This window comes from Petromyzon marinus (genome assembly GCF_048934315.1).
Source record: "Petromyzon marinus isolate PM22_M1 ecotype Great Lakes invasive population chromosome 84 unlocalized genomic scaffold, UKy_Petmar_22M1.pri1.0 chr84_unloc.3, whole genome shotgun sequence".
In the NCBI taxonomy this organism is placed as follows: Eukaryota; Metazoa; Chordata; class Hyperoartia; order Petromyzontiformes; family Petromyzontidae; genus Petromyzon; species Petromyzon marinus.
In genome coordinates this window covers 392,064-410,330 of record NW_027422640.1, presented here as the reverse complement: position 1 = coordinate 410,330, position 18,267 = coordinate 392,064, and the positions used below count along the sequence as shown (strand labels likewise).

Sequence of the window (18,267 nt, the reverse complement as noted above, 5' to 3'; positions counted from 1 at the left end):
TGTTTGCGACTTTGCTGATCAAGAACTATGCAGATTTAGATTAATAGTAACATGTATTTGGTGTGAGATGAACTTCCAAACAATTTCCTTTGCTCAACATCTTGGAATTAATGTCTTTTTAAATGGTCAGCTTAAGTGATTCCGTGATGTTTATGTAACTTGACCATTAAGAATATCTATGGAGCACAATTATTTCAATATTATTTGTCATAAGTAAACTTTAAACTGAACCCATATGTGATATTATATTGCCTGATTATTTTATTTTTTAATGTAGTCTACATGCTCTTCTGGGGATATTACCCCACATTTACCATTCATTGATGTTCCCTTTGACATTGGTAATTGGCATTGTCACACCATAGTAATTCATGGGCAATTATGTAATTCTCTCTGTGTCTATCTTTCTCTGCATCTACCTGTGTGGTTGTCTCTCTCTGCCGGTGTGTTTTTCTCTATATGCGTCTCTCGTGTGTCTCTGTGTGTGCCTCTCTCTGTGTGTGGATGTCTCTCGGTGTCTGTGTCTCTCTTTCCTTTTCCACGATGTGGTGTTGTATTTACATGCAAATTCTACCTCTAGCCCCGCCCACTTACCCTTGGGCTGAGCTTATCTCAAGCCAATATAACTTCGTGTTTCAGCAGCTTTCTCGCTATATTTTTTCACCTGATGATGGTTGCTTGTGTTGCGATCGAAACGTCGTGATCTATTATCTTTTCTACCTACGTGACTTTACCGAAAGAACCAAAGAGTATTGTGATTGTAATTTTGATTGTGATCGTTGTGGTGGAGGTGGTGATATTGATGGTGGTGTTAACAATAGTGGTGATTTTGGTGGTTGTAATGGTGGTATTGATGGTGGTAATGGTGGTTGACTATTACCCCTCTCGTGTCCTTACTTCCACCACCAGGTTTAAGAATCTCCTGGTGTCTGTGCTGGAGGTGGACGTCGGATATCTGTGCGGTCTGGAGCGGTGGACAATAGACTTCTGCAGCTCAACCAGGTGGACGCACTGGGCAGGGGGCAAGATGGTGGTGGCCTTAGAGACCCACTTACTCCCACAGAGAGCCATAGACTCACTCACAGAGTACATTCACACAGAGAGCCAAAGTCTCACTGACACAGAGCCATAGGCTCACTCACATGGAGACACATAGACTCACTTAAACAGAGAACCATTGATTAACCCACACAGAGAACCATAGAGTCACTCGCACAGACTCACACAGAGAGACATAGACTCACTGACGTAGAGGACTATATGCAGTACATCCTCGTCTTTTATGTAATGTGTTTCGCTTAGCGCACACCACACCCACTATAACTCGATTAGCACATGACAGACTGCTCTTATGAGTGGTGTGGGTGTTGGCAGCGTTGTTCTGTATTGCTGGGAGCTGATGCTGTACCGGTGCGCACTGTGTTACGTGGCGTGTCATCCTCTTCCTCAGCCTTTGTTCCAGCATCTGTGTGTAGTGTCATCTCACTCACTCCCTTATAGTTTTCACTCATCATATCTCCCTTTCATGTCCTTTGTATGTATTTTGATAAATGTAACACAATTTTTTATTATTATTTGGCTGCTATAAATTTCCACGTCATAAGCTACTTCATTCATCTATCATTTGTGGCCAGTTCGCTTCTGAAATAGAAGCTAATAGCTTAGAGGGCTTTACTAGGTAAGATAAAAAATAGTTTATTTTTTTGTGATTTGCTTACCTTTCCTATACTTTTCACTTCGATTGTGTTTTTGCATCGTTTGTTCTTGTAACTTTCTGTACCACCCCAACTGGAAATCTGTGAAAAAGGGCTTTTTAGATTCCTCCAGTATAAATAAAGATTATAATATAGATCTTCTACATATACACAACACATTTAAAATAAACATAGAAAACAGTGTACTGTACTCTCAATTAAAAATAATAATAAAAGTTATATTGTGCTAAAACGGAGTCTCCCCCTTTACCGTTTTTCCTTGTAGAAAAGTTTTCTGCTTGACGTAAAATAGCTTTAAGCAGCAATTTTCGACAACGCAACCCCCGCCTTAAGCAAGGATATGTTGTACTCACTTACACAGAGAGACATAGACTCAAACTTGATTTGGCACTTTCGTGACTGCAGGAATTACTCTTTGGTTATTTCGGTAAAGTCACGTAGACATAGACTCGCACAGAAAGCCATAAACTCACTCGAACAGAGAGACTTGGAGTCAATCACACAGAGCCATCGACTCATTCAAACACAGATGATGATAACAGATACCCATGAACTCACATTGAGACCCATGGACTCACACAGAGACCAGTAAACTTACCAGACCTGTAGACTCACAGAGACGCATAGACTTACAGAGAGGTATAGACTTACACAGAGACCCATAGACTTACAGAGAGGTAAAGACTTACACAGAGACCCATAGACTGGTGAGCGAGATTTGAACTCGGATCACCAGATTTGTAGCACAGCACATTCGCCGATACACTACCGTTCACCTTACACACTCACACACGCACTCACATGCTCACTCATTCACGCAACCAGACGCTCACTTACACATTCAATCAATCACTCAATCACTCACACACTCGCGTTTTATTGCATGTAGCAATATCTTCAGGAGCTAAATGTCAATTATTGAGGTCTGTTAAGATAAGCGAGTGTGTGGGTGTGTGGATGACATAGCAATAGTGGGTGAGTAGGTGAGTGAAGAGGTGAGCTCAGTAGCATGTTGCAGGTCTTCCCCAGGACAAGGCGGGTCATATTGAGGGTGTGTAACATGTTGATTGACTGGGTTGAGTGTTGTGTTTGTGAGCGAGTAGGTGAGCTCACTCGAATGTCGCAGGTCTCGCCCAGCGTTTTCCAATCAAAGATTAAACAGATGAATGAGTGGTGGGATTTTTGTTATTGTTTTCAGGTGAGCAGCACCACCTTAACACAAATATCTGTATTACACCTTCATCCATGTAATAGCTGTGTCCGTCTTACACCTCCATTTTCTTAGAAGCCTCTGGATTTGACATAGGGCATCTTTTTCTGTGTGTGTGTGTCTGTGTGACCCAGTCCTGAACCTTCCCTCGGTCGACTCACCCTCTAAAGAGTACCTGGTGCAGTGTCTATAATAAACATCAGCAATTGGGAGAGACAAAGGTGGCCGCGTGCATGGTGTTGGCCACATCACATCCCCACAGCGGATTTTGGCGAACCATCGAACAAAGGCGGTCGCTGCATCGCACTTTCAGAAGCGCTTCTGCGGCCGTCTCGAACGCTCTTCCTTCTGATATTAGAAGCCACTGGAGCTGTGCACTTTTACATCTAGATTGAAAACTCATTTCTTTGGAACTACTTTTTGTGCTTACTTTGTTGCCCTTCCCCTGCACCTCCGATTAGCACGGTTGGCTACGTACCGTGCAAAAGAAGTTCAACATACAAAATACATACCACCCCCTTGTGTGTTCCACAGCACAAGGCTCCACAACTTGCCCTAACATGTCTATTGAGGCTACTTTGGTGACCTGTGTGTGTGCATACTTAATTATCATTATTTTATTAAATGGCCTTCATCAACAAAGGACACAAGTCCATTGAGGGACGGGGACAGCGTGGGACCCTTCGTGGAGCCGATTCTCGCAATGGCGGAGGAAGAGTTGGAGGGATGCAGCAGAGGAGGGGGTGGCACCGCACGATGTTCGTGCTGAGAGTGAACGTGGCACTGGGGGAGGCTCCGGAGTTGGGCCTCTTCAGGGCGACTGGCGATAGAGTGGAGAAGTCGAGGTGAGAGTGACTCGGGGAATGGGGGTGAGGTGAGTGGAGGGGTGACTCGGGGAGTGAGATTAGTGGAGGGGTGACTAGGGGAGTGGACGTGCACCTGATTATGCACGAATGTGAGTGGACTGCCCGTGCATTCATCATCATTATGGGCATCATCACCAGTGGTAAATCCACTGTTTGATGAAGGCCTCCCCAAACCAACGTCACTTCTCGTGACGCCTGCGCTGTGACATTCGGCCCCAGCACCTCCTGTGCATGAGCTTCCCACCTCCTCCCCTCCAAGTTACTCTTGATCATCAGCCATCGTCACTTCCAGAAACGTTTTCATCTGCGTGTTGCTTTTTCCTTCTCATCATGGTCAACATGAGGAGGGATCTTACCTCTGTGTATGTTCTCTCATCTGCACGTTCCTCTGTCTTGGTGTGATTTCGAGCACGCGTCTCTGCATGCTTCTCTGCGCAGGGTTTGTTCTGTACGTGTTTTTTGAGCTGGTGGCCGCGTCTGAACCGTGTCGTGCCCGTCAGGATGCCACTCAATACAAAACAAATGGAAGGAGTGAAATTATCTTGGGACCACAGCCTTGTCTCAATTCTTCACCCCTGGTGTACAAGTCAGCAGCTGGGACCATCACTGCTATCCATTAATATGTACGGGCTGCTAAGGATTCTCTTCATCTCTGGGTCTCTACCTCTAAATGATGACTCTGAGTATTGACCGCAGTGCATTTCTCAGCTCTATCGAGTACCCGGTAAGATCGAGAAACTCTCAGCTCACACGGTGGCTTCGGGTGATCATCCAATTAATACATCAGGATGTGCACCCTCATGAATAACAAACGTGCATTGCGGAAGGTGCCGACTGACTGCCATGCTGCATACTGCTGTATAAATAACCCACCCACACATGCACAAGCCTGTGTGGGTATGCTTATTATCCGGTAATTGTATAGTGTTTCGCGTATTGCGCGATGAACTTGGCAACACCAGTACCGATGAACTAAAGTGGTTTTGGGCTAACCCGAGGTCGCCTCAGCCTCAAATGAGAACCTGGTGCAGTGTGTAGTGAACATCGCCACTGGGCAGACAATGGCGGCCGGGCGTGTTGGTGCTGGGCACCCACCCCCTCGTGTGCCACAGTGGCGGCCCTCATAGGCACTGCTCGCTAGCAGCACTTGCCCCTACAGTCTTTTACAGGTTATAGGGAGATCTTTGTCTTTGCAGAGTCTACGTGAGTCTAACTCTAAGTGTGTATCTATTCATACGCAGACACAAAGGCTCCCCACAGGCTATACACACTCACTCACATACTCACTCACTCACACGCTCACTCGCCCACACACTCACATACTCACTTACACACTCAGTCACTCACACACTCACTCGCCCACATACACTCACAAATTCACACACTCACTCAATCACACACTCACTCAATCACACACTCACTCGCCCACAGACACACATTCACCCACTCACATACTCACCCACACATTCACACTCACACATACATTCACACTCACACACACACACATTAACTCACACAAAGTGATTTAGTCACACATTCATTCACCCAACAACAACCGCCATTCGCCACTATGTGACGGTGATGTCACCACGACGCTTGTGCCAGGCTATGTGCACGTTAAGGTCACGTGAAGTGGCGAAAGCCTGCTGGGCAGGAGGTCACGGGGCAGACCCAGGTGCCACGGGTCGACTGACTGAGATGAGTGGCCGACGCACCACCTGTGCCCCCTACTGTGCCAACTTATTCTGCTTTAGCCACCCGGCGCTCTGCTCGTTGTTGTGAGCGTCGCTCCTCCCCCTCTCCGTTATTATTGGAGGGCAACTGCCTCCAACTGCCCAGTAGCGTCATTCAAGAGCCTCTTCCACAGAGGCTGATCTTGAGACCGCTGGTACCAGTCATCGGCAAGTCCGTTCAGCTCCACATCCTCCTGTACCATCTCTTCTCTACGTTTCGAAAGCATAGAAAATTAGGCAAATGAATGTGGCCGAGAAGACCTCAGAATTCGTTCAGAGCGACAGACCAGGTAGCTTCCACACAGCATTATGCAACCGATGAAAAGATAATGCTGCACGAATGATTCGGAGTGAGACTTCTGGTTAACCGGAGCCAATCATGAATACACTGCCCAGGTATGGGAAACTCTCCACTCTCTCCACAACTGCCCTATCACCAATTGGGAGTGTCCGATGGTACAAAATACCCAGGCAGGTGCTTAGTTTTGGTGGGGCTGATGGTAAGGCCCCACCTCTTAGCAGAAAGCTGAAGGTTCAGCAGCAGCGCCTTCAACTCCTCCTCTGAGTAAGCAGCAATTACCAGATCATCGGCAATAGGGAGTCATCCCTTGACCACACCTGGGCATTCCTCAGCTTCCCATTGTAGCTGTAGCAGATAGAAGGCTTCAGGAATGACGTGGTAAAAATAGATGTTAATTAATGTGGGAGCCAGAGGACATGCCTGTCGCACCCGAAGGTGTAGAGGGAATGGCTCCGACTCCCGGCCATGCAGTTTTACCCGGGCGGCAAATAATATGAAATCCTGCAGTCACAAACGCTGTAAGTGAAAATAAGTAATGTAATAATAGGAAGGTGATATTTTAAAAAATTGGTGTATTTGAACGTGAGTTCACACAATAACAAAGAAGATATTTAACGTGAGTTGACACAAGAATGAAGATGAAAGCAGTGGGCAAGTTATGAGCAAAACATTAGGTGTACGATTTGTATGGTGTGTATGGCATTGTGACAAATGCAACATTTATGAAAATGTTTGTAGCTACGTGATGTAACAGGTGAGCTGCCAGACCATTGAAAATCACCCCCTGCCCCGCAACCCTCCGCATTCCCCCTGCCACCCCTCCTCCACGAGCCCCAACATCGATTCCCTACACAACATTCATAAATACAGTTACACATCATCGGAATCACCACGCTCATCAGAATCTCGGAGCCGCGTTCACCCTTGGCTTCGTGTGCGGTTCACAGAGAGAGAAAGCTCCCCACTCATTGTCGTCTCAGTCAGGCTCAGAGTCGGTGCCGGTGATAGGAGCTGTTGAGGTTAAATGCGCCGGGCTGCTGTGTGAGTCGCGCGTGGGGCAGCTCCATCTGTTGCAGCGCCAGCGTCGCCTATCGGCTTAAATATACAACTGCAGGCTTCTTCTGGAAGTCCATTTGCTCCTCAGCTCCTTCTTCCCCTCCTCACTGAAGTCATTGTCGTTCACCCTGCAGCACAGAGAGAGGTTCACGCTGACGTGGGTTCACACGGAGACTCGGGCAGCGCCTCACAGTTCGAGACCCACGCAGCCAACACAACAACCACGCTGGATGAAGGTCTCCCCATGCTATTAGAGCTGCTTTATCATACTTCACAACGCGGGTCATTGCAGGTCTGTGATGGCAGGGACTGCAGATCTAGGATCGTAGAATAGTTCAACGGTGGATTGTGTTGCACACTGCAGTCTGTTGCCCGCAACTTAGCTCTGCTGCCTATAACGCCTGTGGTTATGTGCGGTGGTTTACCTGATGACGGTTGCTTGTGTTGCAATCGAAACATCTATTATATTATTATTTGGTTTTATTTTCTACGTGACTTTACCGAAAGAACCAAAGAGAATATTAAATGGACTGGAATACACTCCACTACTCACCCCACACTTCTGGCAATGACTCTCATAGCACACAAACATGCTATCAAGGTCCATTGCCCAAAACGTTGCCTTTTTAATGTTTTATTCTGCTAAGGCAACAGTGTTAATGACGAATCAAAGTTGTTTTCTCTGTAGCAACAATCAGAGCGCGTATGAGACACGAGCAGCATAACTTACCTGAGCTCCCTCAATGCTTTGTTGGTGATTATGATGTCATGGAGAGCCGGGATCGATTTGTCCTTCAGTGAGCAGCCTATGAGACTACAGGGAGAGAAGAGGCACTGAGTGGGGTGAAACTGGAAAATAAAGCGTGTACACACCCACAAGAAATGGAGAGCAACTCAACATCTTTTAGTACAATAAGGGTGGAAATCTCGTAATAAGCTAAATAGAGGGAGGGAGTAATCATTTCGTACCCAGGAACGCAACCCTATTTGTCTATTTGTTTAATGCGGCTTTGTCCAAAACGGCATTTTACAGGAACGTAACTCACCGCATTTGGCGAGGTCTGCCTCTGCAATATATTGTATTAAACATCACGTTGATCTATGAAAGGCCACTAGAAACAGGCAGAGGAGCCAGAATCTAAATCTGAATATTTATTAATGGAGAATCCGAAAATCTATAAAGCTCTTTTCAGAGAGGTCCACGCTACCCATCACAAGGCAAAGGCTGGTTTAAATTGTATATTGGGCAAGGTTAAAATAATGTTCAAATGTATAGGGCTGGCGTATAAGAGCCATTGGTGACTTTATGTCTTTAATAACGGTCAGGTTGTGGTGTTATCTAATGTAAAGTTTGGGTGGGCAATTAATGCCAAGATTGCAGCCGTTCATGATATTACATTCTTAATTGTAATCCATGACGTTAAACACAGACGACCATCGATTATATGCAAAGAGTGCCTATCTGGCTTCCAACATCCGGTGAAACCGGTAAAACCGCTCCAAAGGCTGTACCAGTCCGGCGATCGGCGCCATGTGCGTGACAAAACAAGTAGCTATCCTTTATTTCAGTGTCAAATAATATACACAGTACATCACACGCTGCATACAACTTAAACAATGAAAATACTGCACGCATATACTTTTTTCATGACTAATAACTAGTCATAGAAACAGTAAATATACAGTGCGATTTGGCGAAAATTGCGTGCAATTCGGCGTTTGCCAGAGCACTGATCTGAAGGCTGCATCAGTCTGACGATTGTCAAACACAAGATGTTGTTGTCAAACACAAGTTGTGGTTGTCAAACACAAGTTGTGGTTGTCAAACACAGGTTGTTGTCAAACAGAAGTCGTTGTCCTCAAACACAAGTCCTTGTCAAACACAAGTTGTTGTCAAACACAAGTCGTTGTTGTCAAACACAAGTTGTCAAACACAAGTCGTTGTCAAACACAAGTTGTTGTCAAACACAAGTTGTGGTTGTCAAACACAGGTTGTTGTCAAACAGAAGTCGTTGTCCTCAAACACAAGTCCTTGTCAAACATAAGTAGTTGTCAAACACAAGTCGTTGTTGTCAAACACAAGTTGTTGTTGTCAAACACAAGTTGTTGTTGTCAAACACAAGTTGTTGTCAAACACAAGTTGTTGTCAAACACAGGTTGTTGTCAAACAAGTCGTTGTTAAACACAAGTTGTTGAACACGAGCGTCGTACGCACATCACTGCATTCAGAGTCATCGATATTGGAGTGGTGAGTGCGGTACAGTAAATGGTAACTTTTTACAGCAGGATATTTATTTAGTTTATTTGTATATTTATTTAAGCGATTTTCATATCGTAAACTATTTAAAATATTAAATATATACAGAGCACCTATAAACATAATCTTAATCAAGAACCTGCAAAAATAAGCTGTTTTAAATAATGACGCGATTATCTGGTGTTATTGAAAATCCAGTACCCCCTTCCTCCCGATGCTGCTTGATAATCGAATATCTACTGTATTAACATAATATAGTTTGAAACAATATTATTGGTTAGAGTCGGTAGTGACAATTGTAATTGTATTGTTATTTAAGTGGTTAAAGCATTGTCATAAGTGTGGTTAATAACTTAATTGATGGGTGCATAAAAAAGAAAGTTAGAATAGATGTTAAAATACAACATTATGCTACCAGCTTCTTTGCCCATCCTAGGACGGAAGCTGTAATATTTACGAACAAAAATGAGAAGAGTATAATTGTATATTGTGTTAATTGAATGGCAGTGAATAGTGCACGAAAGTATGCCATAAAACACATTCCTGCGGAGGGAGCTGGTAGGAACGTTGGGTTGCTCGGTCAATGGCCAGGGTCAACGGCGTCGTGGTGTATTCTGCAAATATGCCCGACTGTGAGGGCGGGCACAAGCCGACATGAGTAGGTTAAACGTTGAGTTTTATAAGGGCACCACGGGGTGACCCCCTCCCCGCCCAGCCCCACCCTCCCTCCCCAGCCCCACCCTCCCTCCCTCTTGTTTTCTTTAACGATCAGAAGAAACAGAAAGATGCTCGGTCTTTCGGCACTTTGCTTCGTCCATCATGTCTTTTTTTGTCTTTTTTGTTTACTTATGTGCCCCTTTTTTAAATAAAAGATATAACACGGTTTTACCGTGTAACATGAATCCCATTGTATGCTACTGTGTTCATAAACACCAGCAAAACAAAAATTCAGCCTTAAAACCCCATCACCAGATCCCCTGCTTTCGTCACATTACGCAAAGCGCCCTCGGTAGCCCAATGCTTCGAGAAAGATGCGACACCCCCCGTCAACTGAGCGTACCGAAATTCCAGCCAAATTCTGGCAGAAACCAGGGCCTTGAAGATGCGGCAGTGGCTGGGGAAGCCGCTTCCTTCAATTGCGCATTTCCTGGCCCTATAGATGGCCAGTTTGGCGTTGTTCATGATGAAGTTCGTCAACCCCTCGATATCCTTGGTACCCTCGTGCCCCCTATATCCAACCATAAGAATTGTGGGTGAGAAATGAAGATTGAATTTCAGTAGAATATTTTGTAACAGCTTATAGAGTGAGTCTAGGCTTTTGCAGCGTACGTATTGATACGCCACTGTTTCGAGCTCACCACAGAATCCGCATTCAGGATGTGTCTGTGAAAATTGTCAGGAATGTGTTTCGTGGTCACAGTCCCATGGGCAATGCTCCAGCTAAGATCACCGTGGCGCTTGTATGATGGATTTGAGTAAAACAGCTCCCAATGAGGCCTCAAGCGATCACTGCAGGGCATCGTGTCCCTCCAAGCATAGTCTTTACGTGACATTATTATTTGTTGATGGTGGAAATCCACCATTTGGGCCTACAGCTTTTTCCGGTCTACACCTGAGAAGCACCCCTCCTGGCCATTCCCCGAGGTGTGCCCCCCGTGCTGCTGTGAGGAAGAGAGGTGAGTGTGCTCCCATGCTGGGACGACATTCAGTTTTGGTGGCACTGGGCCACCACCGGCTGACTCGTCGCCAACACTCACAGCAGGCGCGCTCCCCACTGCTGTTGAGAAGGACCTTCATACCTCATTCACAAGTTTTGCGGCGAGTCTCACCGAGTGCATCTTGTTCATTGCAGTTATCTCGGTAGGGAGAAGCCACTGCCCCTCCATGCCTGGTTTCACTAAATCTCCCACCCTCGTGAGACGTGCGTCCACCATGCGTTTTTCCATGGCAGGGCCCACAAGAGAGGGTAGTGCCATGTTGGGGTTCTGTAACAGCGGCTCGTGAGCGAATTCTGATGCTGACTGGGGTGTATTCAGTCGAGCGGTGACAAGCGAACCCAGGTATGTAGGATACTCCTGTAGAAGTGGGGAATCTGTGCGAGTGGAATACCTTTAATGTCCATAAAGAAGAGCTGCTTGCTGCACTGAAGGCCCCCGAGGTTATTCAGAAAAAAAGATGCTGTGGAACACCACATGGGTGATGGGGCCGTGTAGAGAAAGCTCTGTATGGCTTGTAGACGAAAGGTAGAGAGTTGGCTCCGTACACACACCAGACCTTGCCCGCCCTCCCGCAGTGGCAAGGCCAAGATACCAGCAGCCACACGGTGCTTCCTCTGCGACCAGAAGAAGGCAGCTATCATTCTCTGAAGTTTTGCTATGAGGTATGCGGGTGGAGTGAGGGAAAAGAAGCGGTGCCACAAGGTGGATGCAACCAACTGATTCACCACCAGGGTTTTCCCTCTAAACGTGCGAGACTTGCGCAGGTGCCCCCATGGCTCCAGTCGTTTCCTCACCTTCTCTTCCAGCAAATCCCATTTTTCCTGCAGTGGTTTTTCTCCTGGCCCCAGGAGTACACCGAGATGGTGCAGACGCTCTTTGCTCCACGTTATTGTTTTGGCCAACTCAGGGAACCATGCTTTGTCCCACTTCCCAACAAGCAGCCCACTGCACTTCTCCCAGGAGGACGCACGCGGGGAGTAAACCTCTTGGCACTCGTGCAGCCGTTCGATGTCGTCAAAACTCAGTAAGAAGAGGAGAACGTCATCGTCATACGCTGTGAGGGTCACTGTCATACTGGGCTCCTTTAGAGTGAATCCGGTGAGTTGGCGTCGGAGTAGATGCAGAAAAGGCTCCACGACGAGGGTGTAGAGCTGTCCTGACATAGGACTGCCTTGAATGATACCTCTTCTGAAATCTATAGGAGCAATTAGTCCGCCATTAACTTTAACCAGACACTGGGCCATGTTGTACAGCAGACTAATCAATCCTATGAAGCGGGTCCCAAAACCAAACGCTTTCAGAGTGCCAAGAAGATACTGGTGATCAACCCTGTCAAAGGCTTTCTCTTGATCAAGGGAGAGAAAGGCAAGTGGAAAGTTCAAATGCTCCGACAGACTGATCAAATCTCTGACCAGGAAAATCCCATCATGGATGGTCCTCCCTGGAACAGTGTATGCCTGATCATCGGCAATAATCTTAGCCAACACCCTCTCTTAAGCCTTGCAGATGCAGCTTTCGCGAGAATCTTATAGTCTGTGCTCAGCACTGAGAGTGGACGCCAATTTTTAAGGTGTCTGAGGTCGCCCTTTTTCGGAATCAGTGTGAGCATGGCTCTCCTCCAGGACTGAGGCATCATGTTGGTCTCCACTGCTTCATCCAGCACAGCTTTGTAGTCTTTACGTATGGAGTGCCAAAAATGGTGATAAACTCTCCCGTCAGCCCATCAATCCATGGGGATTTGTTCCTGGCCAGGGCACTCACTGCCATGTCCAGGTCGCATTGTTCGACCTCTTCTTCTAGAAGGTCCCTGTCTTCTTCACTCAAAGTAGGCAGGTCCTTCCAGATTTCATTCTGGGTCACTGTGGATATATGCTCTGGAGAGAAGAGATTTTCATAGCACTGTGCTATTGTTGTAGCTATCTGATTATTGTTTGAAACAAGGACCCCCTTGTCATCAAATAAATGCTCCATGGCTTTGCGTCTACCATTCTGCTTCCCCAATGAGAAGAAAAGTGTCGAGCTGGAGTCCATATCAAGGGTATCTTTAAAACGAGAGCGTTCAAATGCCCCTTTTGCCTTTTCTTTCTGCAACCCTTTTAGACATTCTAGGGTTTCCACATATTCCTGCAGCAGGCCTGGATCGTCCCCAATCTTCCGCCTTTGCTCTAAAATATGGGGCCTGTTCTCCTGCTCACAAATTTATCGGTCAATATTTGTTGTGTTTCCCCAGGCGTACAACTGACACAGTTTTTTGATGTGTACTTTCCCTATGTCCCACCATTGTGCTAAGCTATTAAACCGATCTTTATTTCTCTGCCACTGTACCCAGAAGACCCCAAAAAGACCAGTGAAGGTGGTGTCTTGCAAAAGGGCATTATTGAAATGCCAGTATGCCGATCCCCTTGGGACCCCTCGTATTTTCATTTCAAGTAGTATTAGGCGATGATCGGCCAGTGGTGCCGCCTGAATACTGCACGACACTTTACTATTTTCAAGGTCTTTTGAGATGTGACAGTGTTCTGTCAGCTCAGGTTCTCGTAAAGGTGAAACCTCGCTGGTTTGGATGTTGCGTCTGCCACACATCTAGAAGACTGCACGTGCAGAGCACATGCCGCAAGGTATTCAGGACACCGCTTTTACACAGCTCGGTGCCAGTGCGGTCGAGGACATCGAGTGTACAGTTGAAATCTCCTCCCAAAATCACACTCGTCATTCGGGATGTTTTTGAGATGGTCCTGTAACTCATTGAAAAAATTAAGTTTTTCTGCATAATTGATGGGGGTATAGATGTTTATGAGGTGGACAGAAATGTCATCAAGTTTGATCGTTATGTCGAGGGCTCTTCCCGGTACCACCTCAACCTGGTTAACTATAGTGGGTGTAAACCCTGGTGCAAATAACGTTGCAACTCCTGAAGAATAATGAGTAAGGTGACTGAAAAACAAATCACCTTTCCATTCTGTTTCCCATTTATCATCCTCGCTGGTTGTAAGATGCGTCTCCTGCACAAAGAGCACCGATGCTTTGTGTTCTTTTGCGAGAGAATGCACAAAGTGTCTCTTGAGTGGACCTCTACACCCATTTATATTAATTGCAGCTATCCGCAGTATTAAGTGTCAGTGGAGTTGTCGCCAGGTGTTTTCTATCCACGTAGTTATTTGGCTCAGGAAATACCTGATCCTCTTCCTTTCCTTCCCAGATGACGACTTTCCCTGTCTCTTGAAGTCCTGTTCAACAGGGAATAGGGAGGCTATAATTGCCTCCACATTTCGCCACCTTGACAGAGCTGCAGTCACTCGTTCTTCTGAGCCATGGACTTCATCTAAAAAGGTCCACAGCTCTGACTGTGAGAATATTGGTGCCCCTTCAGTCAGCTCAGCAGATGTCAGGTTCACTGAACTCTCTGTGCTGAGGGTTTCTTCAAATTCCTCTTCTTGGCTTCCCCCCTGAGCCCCCAGGCTTTGAGGATTTTCAGTCGTCGTGGTATCCTTCGTCGATGCATATATTGGGTGATGCCACTTGCCCCTCCACTGATGGCCCTCCATCGTCCTCGTCCTGGTCACCCCGCGTAGTTTGGGCAGTTGGGTCCTGTTTGGGCTCCTCCGTGCTCTTGGCCGCTCGCGTTTCCTGGCAGCCCTCGGCCGCCTCACTGGGCGCGTCGTCGAGGTCTGAAGTGTGGCCCTCTTCACTTGTTTCCTCCGTCACTGCACAGATTGCGTTTTCCCCCGCTTCTATTTCAGGCTCCAGATTTTCTTCAGGCGTCCTGCGCTTGAGCTTGGTTCCTGCACGGGGCTTCTTCCCTGTGCGTGTCCCACCTCTAGGGATGGTGAAGACCCCGTCCTTGCCACCAGTGCTCTCCGCATCTCCCCCAGGCGTTGGTGCGATGTCAGACTCCAACCCTGGGAGATGTTTAAAGGGACTGACCTCATCCCCACTTGACTCTGGAGACAACGAAGCTGAATCCTCCATAAATTTCCTCTTCAGAGGTCCGGCTGTCAATAATGGCTGGGTGGCTGGCTGAGCCTCAGTCTCCACGGAAGTAGCTGGTGTTGGAGTGGGGTCTACCGCCATCTCGGGTGATCTCCGTGGTGAGGGACCCTCTCCTGAGTCACTTGTTGGGTGTGCTTCTTTAGCACCATTTTCCACCGTTGCCTCACTGTTGGATTGGGCATTTGCTGTCTTTGGGCAGTGTTTTTAATATACCCCTCTGCTTTGCATAGGTTGCATTTTAGCACGTCCCTGCAGTAAAACAGCCTATGGGCCCTTCCTCCATGCATGACCACAAAGGAGCCCTCCTCAAGCTGCCCATTGGGCACCAGCATGTAGACCTGTCTTCTAAAAGACAAGACATGCCACGAGGCAGGATTTTTGAGGCCCAAAGGCACACGTTGTAGGTTGGAAGTCAGCGTGCCCAACTTAGCCAGCTTATCTTGGATGTCTTTATCGGGAATGTAGGGGGGGGGGGGGGCGTTGGATACGATTACACGTACTGATGGCGATGACAGTGGCTCTAAGGTGAGGTGCCAATTGTCAACCGTCAGCCCCTTTCTCCATGGCGGCATTTGCCACCTTTTCGGACTCCATGAAGAAAACCATCCTTCCGCTCACCTTGGAGGCATACTTTATCGAGCCTCCAGGGACGATGGCGCCCAGCGCTTCCATGTAGACTTCGAGCGGGACATCGGTGGAAGCGGATCCCAGCCTCGCGTGGAGGCTTCAGCTGCGGCTGCTGTGGGCGCTTTGCAGGCCCCAGAGACCGGCCTTGCGTAGGCGCGGTAGCTTTCACGTATGTTGTTGCGGGTCGGGTGGACATCTTCACTCGTGTGAGATGTCACACACGACTACTAAAGCAAACCTCTCTATTTTCTAAAGCCAAGAAAAAAATTAACAAAATAACAACAAGAAACGAAAAAAATGTATATAAAGATGGTCAAACCTGTGTTATGACCACCTTCTCTTAATTACTATTACTGCTGTCCACCCAAAGCTCCCCTGGAGAGGGTAAAATTACTTAAGCACACCAATAAAAATAAATGTAAACACGCTCGTAGCACAAAACAAGAGGGGTCTAAAGGGGATGTTAGCACTGCATTCAAACCGGCCGGTGTGGTACAGTGCCAACACGTGGTGTGTGTAACACGTGGAAGCACACGAGACAAAGGAACGGAAAAAAACACGAAAAACCACAAAATTCTAAAATTGCTTGAGGAACAAAGGAACTCAAAATCGAAATTAAAACAAAGAAAAGCGTGAGTATGAAATCAACTATCAAATAAAAGTGGAGGATTGTGCAGAGAGCAAAGACACCTGTACACTGCAGAGAGCGCAGCCACGCCCTGAACAGTGAAAAACAACAGAGACGAACAAATAAAGAAGGACAAAGGAAGTCTAAATAAACAAAGTGATCACAAATTGTGTATAAAGCAAGACACTTACTGTTGGTGAAAATACATCCCGAAAAAATGGTGAGAAAAATAAAGTTTTAGAGGTAAGGCCAGGAGATTCGGGTGAAACACGTCTCCCTCCCCACCCAGCGTCTCCCTCCCCACCCAGCGTCTCCCTCCCCACCCAGCGTCTCCCTCCCCACCCAGCGTCTCCCTCCCCACCCAGCGTCTCCCTCCCCACCCAGCGTCTCCCTCCCCACCCAGCGTCTCCCTCCCCACCCAGCGTCTCCCTCCCCACCCAGCGTCTCCCTCCCCACCCAGCGTCTCCCTCCCCACCCAGCGTCTCCCTCCCCACCCAGCGTCTCCCTCCCCACCCAGCGTCTCCCTCCCCACCGAGCCCCACCCTACCCACCGAGCCCCACCCTACCCACCGAGCCCCACCCTACCCACCGAGCTCCACCCTACCCACCGAGCCCCACCCTACCCACCGAGCCCCACCCAGCCCCACCCTCCCCACCCAGCCCCACCCTCCCCACCCAGCCCCACCCTCCCTCCCTCCCTTCCCACCCAGCCCCACCCTCCCTCCCTTCCTCCCCACCCTCCCTTCCTCCCCACCCTCCCTCCCTCCCCACCCAACCTCACCCTCCCTCTCTCCCCACCCAGCCCCTCCCCACCCTCCCTCCCTCCCCACCCAACCCCACCCTCCCTCTCTCCCCACCCAGCCCCTCCCCACCCTCCCCATCCAGCCCCTCCCCAACCTCCCCACCCTCCCCTCCCCACTCAGCCCCTCCCCACTCTCCGCTCCCCACCCAGCCCCTCCCCACCCAGCCCCTCCCCACCCTCCCCTCTCCACCCAGCCCCACCCCTCCCATTTTTGGATGCACGACAGACAGACGTACACAATAATCCCCTGTTGGCTGGTGTAACTAGAGGTTCTTACCAGTAACACTTCACTGCATTTCACTGTAGCACTGTATATAACTGACCTTAAATTTGTTTTAATTCACTGCTCTCTTCTGCTTTCGGTTGCTGTGGTGCAAATAAATTGGATTGCAGTACAATATCTGGAAAATCACCGAGAAATGTCTATTTAACCAAAATGTAGAAGCATAAATTAGACTTACCTTTTGTTTCAAGTGCTGAAGAAAAAAGTAAAGACCCCAAATCCACTTTGTGCTGCGAATAATTATTTATTAGATTCACTTTTAATAAAGAAACGTCAAATTTAAAGTGAATTTGTGAACAATATATATTTCCGCTCGACCTTCTTAATGACGGGGGGTGAGGCATGTGGAGTGACGTCACGCGTGGGACACAACTCCCTCATTAATAATCATGAGCGGATGACGTCACTCCACATGGAGCTTCCCCCCCACCCCCGTCACTTTCTGTAAAGAAACGTCTGCGTAGAGTTTTTTTTTATTTGGTTAACTTTCAACAAAGAAATGTCAATTTAAAGCGAATTTGCGTAAAAAAATATTTCCGCTTGACCTGCGTGAGTGTAAAAATCCACCCGCCCATCATTATTTTATTATTAATAACGGGGGGGTGCGGCATGTGGAGTGACTTAACACGCATTACGCACATTTCTGGGCTTTTATAGTAGTAATACTGTGTTTTGTATCCGCATGTGTGTGTATATATTTGTTTAGGTGTACTTATACAAGTGTGTGGCATCAGGACATTACTCACAATAACGTCTCCAAACTCCCTTCTCTCCCCAACATCCCGTCCGCTATAAGCTGGAGGCCGCTGTCTCCGATCTTATTGTAGGTCAGCCTGAATCCGGGTGGACGGGAGAAGGGACAGCGCTGACTCACTCAGCCCACGGGAACCGCGGAGTCAAACACGCGGTGAGTTAGGGACACTCACAATGGCGGTGCACGTGACCAGAACAGACACATTCACGAGCAAAGATGCTCATTGTTTAATGCTTCTGTGTTAGACATTTTATATATAATAGGTGGCATTCACAAATATCAGTTTACTCACAATCATCCATTCAGTTATTCTGCATTGTACCTTTA

The 18,267-nt window shown here is 47.6% G+C and overlaps 1 long non-coding RNA gene across 3 annotated transcripts; it reads right to left on the bottom strand.

Annotated features, from left to right (window-relative positions):
• Positions 1-6,377: 6,377 nt before the first annotated feature.
• On the bottom strand, positions 6,378-18,011 carry LOC142908422 (uncharacterized). Of its 3 annotated transcripts, none has more exons than XR_012931747.1 (3): positions 17,933-18,011; positions 7,612-7,695; positions 6,378-7,009 (listed from the first exon to the last, which is right to left on the bottom strand). It is a non-coding gene; the product is annotated as an uncharacterized LOC142908422 (long non-coding RNA). The 3 variants fall into 3 exon arrangements; XR_012931746.1 differs by lacking the exon at positions 17,933-18,011 and adding an exon at positions 16,293-16,388; XR_012931748.1 differs by lacking the exon at positions 17,933-18,011 and adding an exon at positions 15,465-16,249.
• Positions 18,012-18,267: the final 256 nt, after the last annotated feature.